Below are 11,266 nucleotides of genomic sequence, written 5' to 3'. Positions count from 1 at the left end.
CATAGGGCAAGATATTCTGGCAACTGTAGCTCTTGAATGGCAGTGGAGGGAAGCCCTCCCCCCCCCCTTTTTTTTTTTTGCTGCTGAAGCTCATGTCAAGAAGGCTGGTTTTGTAGCAAAAAAAATAGGGTCATTTTTGCCCCCCAGCAGCAGCTAAATCTACTGCTCCTCTATAAAACTCCAGTTCCCAGAATGCCTTCTGCTCCATTACACACAATGCCTACCCACTGCAACATACAGTTGGGAAATGAAAGAATAGGTAATGGGAGAGGGAGGCACAGCCCCGCTTCCTTAGGCTGTACCTGGGGCGTGCGCCCCGATGGCTCACTCCCAAGTTACACTACTGAGTTTTCTCTTGGTAACAGTGCTTAAAAAGCAAATGTATTGTATCAGATTACACTAGAAAAAACAAAGGTAAGGAAAGCAAGTACAAATACTTTCTGACATGGTTTGGCAGGTACTCCTGCTGCTTGTCCTGCATCTGGTAGCCACCTGAAAAGAAGTGTGCCAAAACAAGTCACACAGGTAAATCTCAAGTAATACAAAATCTTGGTATTCATGCCTGAATAAGTACCTTTCTAGCCACCAATTTTATAATGATCAGAACAAAGTAGAGACAAAGCAGGAACAAGGTTTTTCTCAAGATGTTTTCATTGTAGATCTAAATACTATGGAATAGGGCTCTCAGGCTCTTCTTGCCATGTCCCCCAACCCATCCACCTACCACAAGGATCAAAGATCATCCTATGAGAATCCATCCCTCCACCAAACCTCCTCACTAAAAGCAGAATTACACCATCTTGTTAGACACCCTGAAGCTATGATCAAAGGCACACAAACTGCCCAACTGAGCCGACACATACAGAATATGACATTACACACAAAAAATTATCCCAAACTTCCAAATTTCAACAAACATTTGTGGATATAAAAAAATAAAAGTTTATAACACCTTCACCTCCAAGTAGTACTCATTTGCACTCAAGGGATTTTCTTTCGAAAACTGGTTTCATAAGAAAGAACTCAAACAACAGCTCATTTACTCGGTGCTGTAACTGGCTGTGATGAGACACACAAATTCTGTTTGACAACATTTGGCCATGAATGATAAACCGTCTTCAGAGAGAATACATGCGACTAGCTCTTTATGTTGGACACGCTCAACTTCATGAACTATGGAACACAGCGTCAAATGTCTAAAGAGTAAAGCTGAATATTCTCCCCTCTCTTTAAATAGGACTGCTTAAGTTTCCAAAAGGCAATTACAAGAATAAAGCAGCAGTCCCAAATCCTACAAAAAGTCATCCATTTTAAATAATTAATTAACAATAAAGTGGATTAAAAACAACTTCTAGGGCTGAAAGTGTAGTATTTTATGAGAAGCCTGATATTAAGTTATGTGCACAGGTTAAAAAGCTACTCTAGTTGTTTACAATAAGTGCTCCCATAAAAATGGTCATAAAAAATGATCTGCAAAAATTCACAAATATGGGGATGTGTTTTGGAGGAGTTGGGAGATAAATGCCACAGAATAAGAAAAGTAAATGAATTAAACTCTTACACAAAGTTCCAACTGAAGGATATACAGTATCGATCTACTTCTGAAAGCACAGACTCAGCCCAATCCTGAGCATTTCCACAAAATGATTTAGGGCAACCTTTTACAAGAACCTTCCCGATTAACTAAGGCTGAAGAACACCACAATATAATCTTATACAGACCAGGGTGGGCAAAAAAGTAAAAGCTCGTCTGATGCAAGGAACAAAGAAAAGCAAGGCTGTACAAACCAATCTAAAGCATGTTTTCTATACGATTTACCACTGAGTGATAGATTAAAAAAGCAAGTAATAAAAGATTATTAATAATAAAAACCTTCAAATGACAGAACTGCATGACTGCGTTGCATCAAAAATTCAAGATCTTAGTCCAACATCTTGCCAACAAAAGGCAACATCTTAGCTCATTAAAACAGAATTGATCAAACAGGTGTTCATATGAATAAAATTTAGTTCGAAGCTTTAATTTCTAATTCTGTTGTCAAGTGAAAGCAAACAGAAGAAAAAGTATGAAAGGGGACTTCATAAGTATACACAGCGGTAGAGTCGCACCAATACATTGGCACCGATATCAAGAAAATCAACTGCGTCAGAAACTGGCTTTTTTAGCCTGATGCGGCCAATAATATGGCCAATAAATGCCCCGTGCATGCACGCAGCCACAGCGCAGCACATAGGCGGTCAGGAGCACAGCCCGGCAGTTTGGGAAGCTGAGCCCAGCTATTAAGTTTGGTGTGGTGGGGAGAAGGAAGAGGTGTGGAGAGGAGCAGATCAAAGCCCCCGTAATGAGGGAAGGAGTGGGGCTGGGGCAAGCACTGCCCAGCCAGGGCAGGGTGAGAAACAGAGACACAGGTTGTCTGGGGGCCACAGGGGCTCTCCTGCCACTGTGGGCAACCTGGGAGGGCATGGGGGGAGAGTGGGGGGCGCGTGTGCCTGGATCTGCGTGGGGCAAGGCTGCTGCTGAGGGCTGGGCCAGGGCTGCTCCAGGCTCTTCCAGGCAGAGGGGTTGGGCCGGGCTGTGCTCGGGATGGGTGGCAGTGGCGCTAGGAGATGTTGGAGGGGACTACGGTGAATTTGAGTGGCTGCAGCCCCCTCATAGTTCCCCACCCAGCGCTGCCACCACCCACCCCAAGCACAGCCCAGCGCACCCCGCGCAGATCTGGGGACACCCGCCCCGTCCCCATGCCTTCCCAGGGTGTGCACAGCTGCGGGAGCCACCCCCCCACCCCGCTCCTTCCCTCACTGCAGGGGCCTCAATCTGCCCCCCATGCCCCTTTCCTTCCCCCTCCCTTTCCACCACAACAGACTTACCACCCAGACTGCTCTTCAAGCTGCCAGGCTGCATACTGGAAATCAGATCGGTGTCAGCCAGTGTACCTCCTTAAAAAGTGGCTATCTGTCCCAAAAATCTCTATCGGTGCACCTGTACACAGCAGCTTTGCACCGTATATTAAGTACAAATTTTATCCAAAAGAGGGAGAGGGAGAAGGAGAGAAGAGATTTAACAGGTAATCACAAAGCAACACACCAGGAAATTGTGGCATCTTTTGAATCTATTATGTCAACTGGTAGAGTTGAAAAAACCCCCCAGAACAATTAAAATATTTGTAGGGTTATTCTGGATCTGCCAATCAACGATTTGGTCAGAGGCACTATGGTCTACACAGAGCGAGATTCATGAAAAGTGGTTAAGAAATAATTTAAATAGAAAGCAAAATTATGGATATAATTTACACCAAACTCCAAAATTATTGCTATGCATGGGTAAAGCTACAGGAAAAGTAAATCCTTTCCAACTTTGCAGAGAGTAAAACAGACCATTTTATTCTGTACATTCCTTTCCCTATTACCTTTTAACAAGAGGACTGTAGTTTTCTCTAGGCTCTGATAAATACAAAAGCAATATTCCACGTAGGGGAACATAATCTTATTTACTTTGGGAAATATCCAACAGTGAGCTATGTGCTCTACAAGGAAAAATAATATTATACCAGAAGTTTTTATGCTATTGCTCAAGAGTAGCACTGAATTTGTGACTAGGCACTTCCATTTATATTTGGTCACCAGAGGATCTGAGTCAATGAGTCAATTTGAGGGAGAAGGAACATAAAAATACGTCAAAAATTGAGACAGTGATACAAAACGCTAGGTGTAATCACTGAACCTGTGTACATCACACTTTCATTCCTTTTGCATGAAGGATGCTGGAAGTCCCACTGTGAGATCAGCATATAAACTATGAGCTAGAGACAAACACTGTTCAACATACAGTGTGATCTGTCAGCCCTGAAAGACGAACAGGATTAGGCCAGGTCAGTATTTGAAGGAGAGCCAAGGAACACAAGTGATGTGGGTCATCCACTATGCAGTGATTTTCCCATAAAGTCAACTCTAAAGCAGTGCTCCAAAACAGTTCAGTCATGAAATGCTGGAGGGACTCTCTCCAAGGATGAGATGTAAGCCATAAATCCGTGACCACTTCTGGCCAACTACAGATCTACTGGTACTTTTTGTAGGAACAGGCTGTCCTAGCAACATTAAAATGTGGGTATATGTGTTCTGCTCTGGAATTCAACTGGATTCTTTCGTTTCTTCCCTAAACTGCTAAGGTTATTTATAATAATTAAACCAGACTTTGAGACATTCATATTAATAAGACCATGCTAACAACACTAGCTAAAAGTCAAGTTTTCAATCTTTTTCTAAATCAGGCAGCCAAACATACTTAACTTATATCCACACAATCTGACAAATGTAAGGTGGTTTCTCTCCAAAACACAGACTGTCTTCCAAGATAACCTGTTCTTAAAACTTCAAACTGCCATTTCTGGTGTTGGAGGTGACAGAGAACAGAAGGTGGTAAAAAACTCCACAAACTAATCTCATTTGATACAGCTACAATGCTTTGGTGTCTAGAACCAAGAACAAACTCTAAAAATAGAGTCACTCTTGCAGTTCTTTTTTTCTTAGCTGCGCAGGGCAAGCTAGGAGTGGTTCGCACCACACTGCAGACTTCCAAGTCAGACTGGGAGCCATGCCCCTAAGAACTACAACTACTGGCTTTTCTTGCTCCTTTACCATCCCAAAACAAAGCACCTGCATTTAATTAGCTCTGCCCTTCCAGCTCATCCCTGCATCTCAGTATGCTTCAGAAGAAGGTTGACCCAACAACTATTAGGCCCTTGGGAACAGAGGGCTCTTTTCCAGAAGAGACAGCAGAACAGCCTACAATCCCTTCCCGCATGTACAGGAGAAAGGGGAAAACCAGTGGTTGAGGAGTATAACCTCCCGCACCTAATGCTGCTGTAACGGACCAGCATCCCAGAGGAAGAGACTTGGGAACTGGGTTCCTGCAAGTCATTCAGTTATCAGCTCAGGCCCTTAGTCTGCCATATAAACCTACCAGGAGGCATGCAGAAGGCAAGGTTATGCACTGAATGGCTCAAGAGTAACCATATGACCTTAAAACCATATGACCTTGAAGTATAAGTATACAAGGGATATGCATCAGGAACTGGGAGAATGCCTGGGGGCACCAGGGCACCCCAAAGGAAGATGAGGTCTAACGGTCACAAACTGCTGGAAAACTGTTTTAGGCTGGACATAAGGAAAAACTTCTTTGTCGTCTGAGTCTCCAGAGTCTGGAATAGACTCCCCCCAGAAGTGGTGCAAGCACCTACTCTGGATACCTTTAAGAAACGCCTGGATGCTTATCTTGCTGGAGTAATCTGACCCCAGCTGCCTTCCTGCCCCTTGGGCAGGGGGCTGGACCCAATGATCTTGCAAGGTCCCTTCCAGCCCTAATGTCTATGAAGTCTATGAATTCCCAACAGTATGAATGCACAAAAGAATGGAATACTTCCAGTACTCTGTTTTTTTTTTTGTTTTTTTTTTTAAATAAATAACAAAGTTATTTGTTTCTGTACCTACCACAATGCTAAATCAGAACTCCTAATCTTGTCGTCTAGACTCTTGCTCTATGTATCTGCTGCTGATACAAAGAGCTCAAACTGGACAAGGAGGCAGAAGTAACTTAATGTAAAACTGAAGTAATTGGGCCTTACCCTCCCCTGCCCCCACACCCCACTTATTTTCATATTTGTGGTTTGGGGGTTTTTTGCAACACTAACATTCTTTGCAGGAAAATGAGGAGATCTTATTTATATATTTATTTTTGAACACTTGAGCTTGGAGTTCTGACGTCTGCATCCTAGGACAACTGGGGCAGACTGCAGTAAGCTGCCACATTACCATGGTATGTTCTCATAACCATACACTTGAGACAGCTGTTTCGTTTCTGACCCTGATCTTGCTTCACTGCACCTGAGCCAGTCGGATTTTACAATGAAAGGATATTTTCCAAATGTTTTCTTTTTTCTTTCTTTTTTTAAAATCAACCAGTGGCTTCTAAAAATTACAGTGGGAAGACGTGACACTACGTTGGCACTGTCCACACAGGTTAGCTCAAACCATATTATAAACATGGTCTCCTTATAGTACCTTCATCTGAAATGCTGTCAAGGCTGTCCAAATTGTGACATGCAGCCCATGAGGAGTGTGTTTGCAGCCCCTTCTCGGGGCTCCCACCTGGTCTCTACTACCCTGCAACAGCAGCAAGGGCCTCCAAGCTCCCCTCTGGCTTCTGCTTTCTCCCCTGCCCTCGGGGGTGGGCAGTGTAGCATGGTTCAATCCACAGGGCTGGGGGAACCCACATCCCAGAGTGCCTGCATGGCACAGTGCAGCCAGGGAGCTGAGAGTCGGTGCCAGGGCACCTTTGCAGTGTGACCTGTGCTATGTGCAGCCCATGGCCACTTAGAAGCTGGACAGCCCTAAAATGTGTCATCAACCTCTGCTTCAAATGTTGCAGCCACAACACTACGTGTTTAATATTTGCTAAGTTATGTTTATTTGTGCACCCAACATTAACCTAATAGCTTTGACACTACATGATTTTAATAAGAAGCATCACTACACTCACCACTATTAACAGGCAGCTTAGCCTTTGATTGAGAAATGTCTTTATGTTTTTGTAACAGAACCTTAACTACTATACCTGTTTTGAATCTAGTCAAGTCATTGGCTGAAATCTAATTCCACGTTTTTTCAGATGAAAGTAAGAGAAAAAAAATGATGTGAAGGTTTGTTTCAGAGAATGAACTCAATTCTCTTCTCTCCTGGCTCTTACCAGCTCTGGACTTTGCTGTTCGACAAAGCACTCTTCTTCTTGAGTACACATGAAACAGCAACGCTCCAAAACGGAGCAGGCTAGTCAAAAACATCGTCTAGGTTTAACTGCCATTTCCTTCCAATTCTGCAGATACACTATCTACTCCTACCCAGGAGATGCTCCTTTATCTTGAATTTCCCTTTGTAATTCAGTTTCAGGCATCTTACTAGATACTGTATTAAAAATCATGTTTAGTTTGGAGAGAGATAGTGAACTCCCACCACCATATAGTTCATTTGACTCTCTCTTGACAATCACCATCTTAAGATATCTTCAGTGTGGTGAAACTGTACTTGGTAACTGATAGCATCTCTGCTCCTCCTGCCCCCAGCTGACATGAACTCATTCAAACCCAGGTTCCTGTGCAAAGAAGTTACACAGCCACCCAGTATAAGATACAGATTCTTCAGGACACCCTAAAACTATGGTTTAATATTGAGTCAGGATCATGTTCAGCACCTGAAACAAAGAACAATTCTCTCACTTGATAGAAGTCTAATAATGCTATTAGCACTGGTGTTATAGGTTGACTTTGTCTCACCAACTAGCAAACTGGAATTAATTGCAATTTAAGAGGGCCCACACTTGACCATGGGTGTCAAAAAAAGCAAAAGGTACCTCCGTTTCTAGCTGAGATGAGGTTCACACAAAACTGAAAATTCACAAAAACAAGTTGATTTCAAGAAGCTCTTGCATCTGTTAGTGGGTAGGAGCATGATTAAAAAATGTTACAAGGTCCTTTCATTTTCTTACTCAACAAACAAGAGGATTCAGAATTTTTGATTTCTTGTCAAATGTAGTTAGAAAAAAAATAGTTCTCCGATATATGCCCGATTGCTCCTCTTTGAATAAAGCGATCAGAACTGAAAGGTACATGTTACAAAGAAAGAATGAATAATATGTTTAGCAGGCTAACAGCTAATTATAGTAGTTTTGTACTAAAGAAAATATTTTATTAACTTTGAAAAAGTATCAAACTTCTGCGTAAAGCTTTTGCAAATCATGCTAATCAATTTTAAGAATCTACAATACACTTTTGCCCTCTTTCCTTTTTATGTCAACCTCCATAACCACAACTTCCACATAACTAAACCACTTCTACTCCTCCTATTTTTCTTTCTTTTTTTTTTTCATATGCTTGGCAAAAAGACAAGCTGAAATCATATATAATATCATATTATGTTTACATGCTTTTGAGCTTTCGGATTCATTTTTTTCCTTGTATTCTCACAATATCCTTCATTAAGCAACTCACTAAATTAACAATGAGGTAATTTTCTGAAGTTTGATATTAAAAAAAAATGCCCAAACCAAAACAACTGCAAAATACCTAGTCTTTGACAAGAAAGTCTCTCTTGGATGTTAACTGTATAAGCATTATTCCTTTTAAAAAAGAAAAAGAAAATCACCTAAACTGCCTCCAAAATTCTAGATCTCCAATCACTGAAAAGGAACAAAGATGTTCACAGATCAGGATGTAAAGAGAAGATACCCTGCAGGAGGCAAGAAATGAAGGTTCTTACAACGCTGGCAATTTTTAAAGTAAAGGCAGTTGCTACTAAGTGAAATTTACTCAACAAGAATGATAAAATGAAGTTTCAAAGAAAATAGCTGTCCAGTGTAATATAACAGTTGTCAGGTGAACATCCAAACGGTTGACAAGGCCACATTCAGAAACTTTACACATCAAATAACAACTATTTTTGATGCTTCATAAACAATCCTTTGCTAAACCTATAAACAGACCAGGAATATTGTGTAGTGCCTTCTGTAGGTCAGCATGAAGCATTATTTGCACTTCCATGTTAAATGAATAGTGAGAATGACATAATGAGCTCTCCATCTTAAGCATAAAAGATACACAAGAAAAGAAAATTAAGTCTTTGTTGAAGGTTATTTTCCATCAACAAATGCTGTCATTCAGTAAGCATGGACTCAAGTGACCTTTCTTAAAAGGGGGAAAAAAAAAATCTTGCCATCATTTGTTGGAACAGGTTCCCAAAACCAAAGTAATCCACCAATTACTTTCTACACAGTATCAATCACCAAATTATCTGAACGTCTTCATACTCTCCCCAGTAAATATAGGAATGATCCATCCCTAAACCAATTAATGTCTTTTGAGTTTCTACTGTGCTGAGTTTCAGATTTAGTTGAAATTTCTATCTACTCAGTTTCCCCAGCCCAAAGGGATCTAAAAGGCCAATTCTTCAGTTGGTTGCAATAAGACACTCAAATGAACGACAGGCAGTCCTCGACTCACAACGTTTCGAGTTAACAATGGTTCACACTTACAATGTTCATAAATTGACACCGTTTCAACTTTATGACATCAGTTTCGACTTTACAATGCTTGATCCGACGCGATGCCACGCCAGTGAACAAGTTTGCTGCGTTGCTCATCTCCCTGGAGAACATCTGTCCAAACTTCCTTGGACACTTTCTTTAAGAAAGCAGACACGACTCCAAAAAAACCTGCAGCCAAGCCTCCTGAGAAGACTCCAGCCAAGAACCCTTCAAATAGTCCAACCAAGAGCCTTTCAAAAAGTCCAGCAAAGTCACCTCAAAGAAGTCCTTCCAAATCAATATGATTGCTATTTACAATATAAATACATTAATGTAGCTATATTACTCATCTATAATTGACAGAGTACAAAATTCTGGGGTATTTTGGGTGAAAATAGGGTATCGTGCTTCGGTTCAGGAACCAATCCCCCATTTATAACATTGTTTCTTATAAGAAAATTGGTTCCGAGTTACAAAGTTTCGACTTAAGATGCGGTTTTCAGGAACCAATTGTGTCGTAAGTCCGAGGACTAGGCCTGTATACTATGCTATTTCTGATGGAGATATTAGACATAATCCTTGCATCTACAGACGCATATGATGCTTGGCACATGAAAAGATGGCTCTATGTCATCTTTCCATTACATTTTCCCAATTCCTACAACTAGTTTGGCCCCCAAAATAAGGCTGAGCAACCACAGGGCTGATCCAAGCTACACCCATGACAATACTCAATGGTCTATTTGGATACTTTAGAATTGCCACAATCCAGCAGCAACACCACAGAAACAAAGTTCCTGAATGTCCTTTCTGAAGGGGCCACAAGCCTGTCAGAAAGCAGCAGGCATCAGGACTGATCTTGATGTCTCTCTGCTTCTTTCCATAGTCCCATTGCTTTTGCTCTGCCGGTCTCTTAATTTCCATCTGAAGGTTGGCTATGTGTGGTTCCCTAACCACTCCGGGTAGTTCATTCAGGCATCTGACTATTTACTTAGGTGTCTTCCCAGGTTCTTTATTTGCTTTTTCCAAAGTCCAATCCAGATGCCTGGACTGGGAAGACTCACGGCTCCTGCACCTTTTTTCCTTCCTTACTGCCCTCATACAAAAAAGGGAGCTGCTTATAGACAGCCTGCCTTCCCAAGTTTCTTTGCCAACATGTAATGGCATGCCTTCTGCAGAAACAGAATAGTCCTGGACAACAGATCAGTCCCCAGACAGAAGGGTGCCAGTAATGGCAAAGACAGGATGAATAATGACTATGAATAACAAGCTACTTGCCATTCTCCAATTTAACCTCACTCAAAACTGATATGATGTGATAAATACAGCCAATCCTGGTACACTTCAGCTTCCAACATTACTAACATTTTAGATGCAATCTTTAGTGATTGATACCTCCTGATGCTTCCAGTGCAGACAAGGCCTTGGTGAATGCAAAAGGGTAGAAGACCAGATAGCCTAGAGTGCTCATGCATATGAGAGCTTAAATATCCTTCAGAGAGCAATAGCATAAGTTCAGGCAGTACAGCCTATATTTTATTATAAACGACGGCATTTTCAATATGATGGATTTCTCTAATGTTTGAGGGTTGGCTAGGTTAAAGTGACCTTTTAAATCTAGAATGCGACTGCCTCCTGCTCAGTGCAAACAATTACGATGTCATAGGGATAACAGAGACCTGGTGGGACTCCACCCATGACTGGACCACGGGTATAGATGGCTATACCCTGTACAGGAGGGATCGTGTAGAGAAAAGGGGCTGGGGGGTAGCTCTCTATGTTAAGGAAAACTACACATCCCTGCAAGCCGATATTGGCGACCAGGGTGGACGGCTGGAGACCCTCTGGGTTAAAATCCGTGGGGAACATGGCACAGGGGACACAATGGTGGGAGTCTATTACAGACCTCCCACTCAAAGTCCTGAGCTTGACCAGGAGTTTGCCCAGGAACTGGCTGAGGCAGCTTGCTCGAGGACCATGGTTGTCATGGGTGACTTCAATTACCCAGACATCCCGTGGGAGGATCGCTCAGCAAAATCTGAGCGGTCGCAGAGCTTCCTCTCATGCATGAATGACCTCTACCTGACTCAAGAAGTCTATGGGCCAACGAGAGGCAAAGCACTGCTTGACCTGGTACTGGCTACTGGGGATGACCTAGTCGGCGACCTAGTGATCGATGGGAAGCTGGGTGACAGC

Source organism: Alligator sinensis, unplaced genomic scaffold (genome assembly GCF_000455745.1).
Source record: "Alligator sinensis unplaced genomic scaffold, ASM45574v1 scaffold135_2, whole genome shotgun sequence".
In the NCBI taxonomy this organism is placed as follows: domain Eukaryota; kingdom Metazoa; phylum Chordata; order Crocodylia; family Alligatoridae; genus Alligator; species Alligator sinensis.
Note: the sequence above shows the minus strand (reverse complement) of the source record.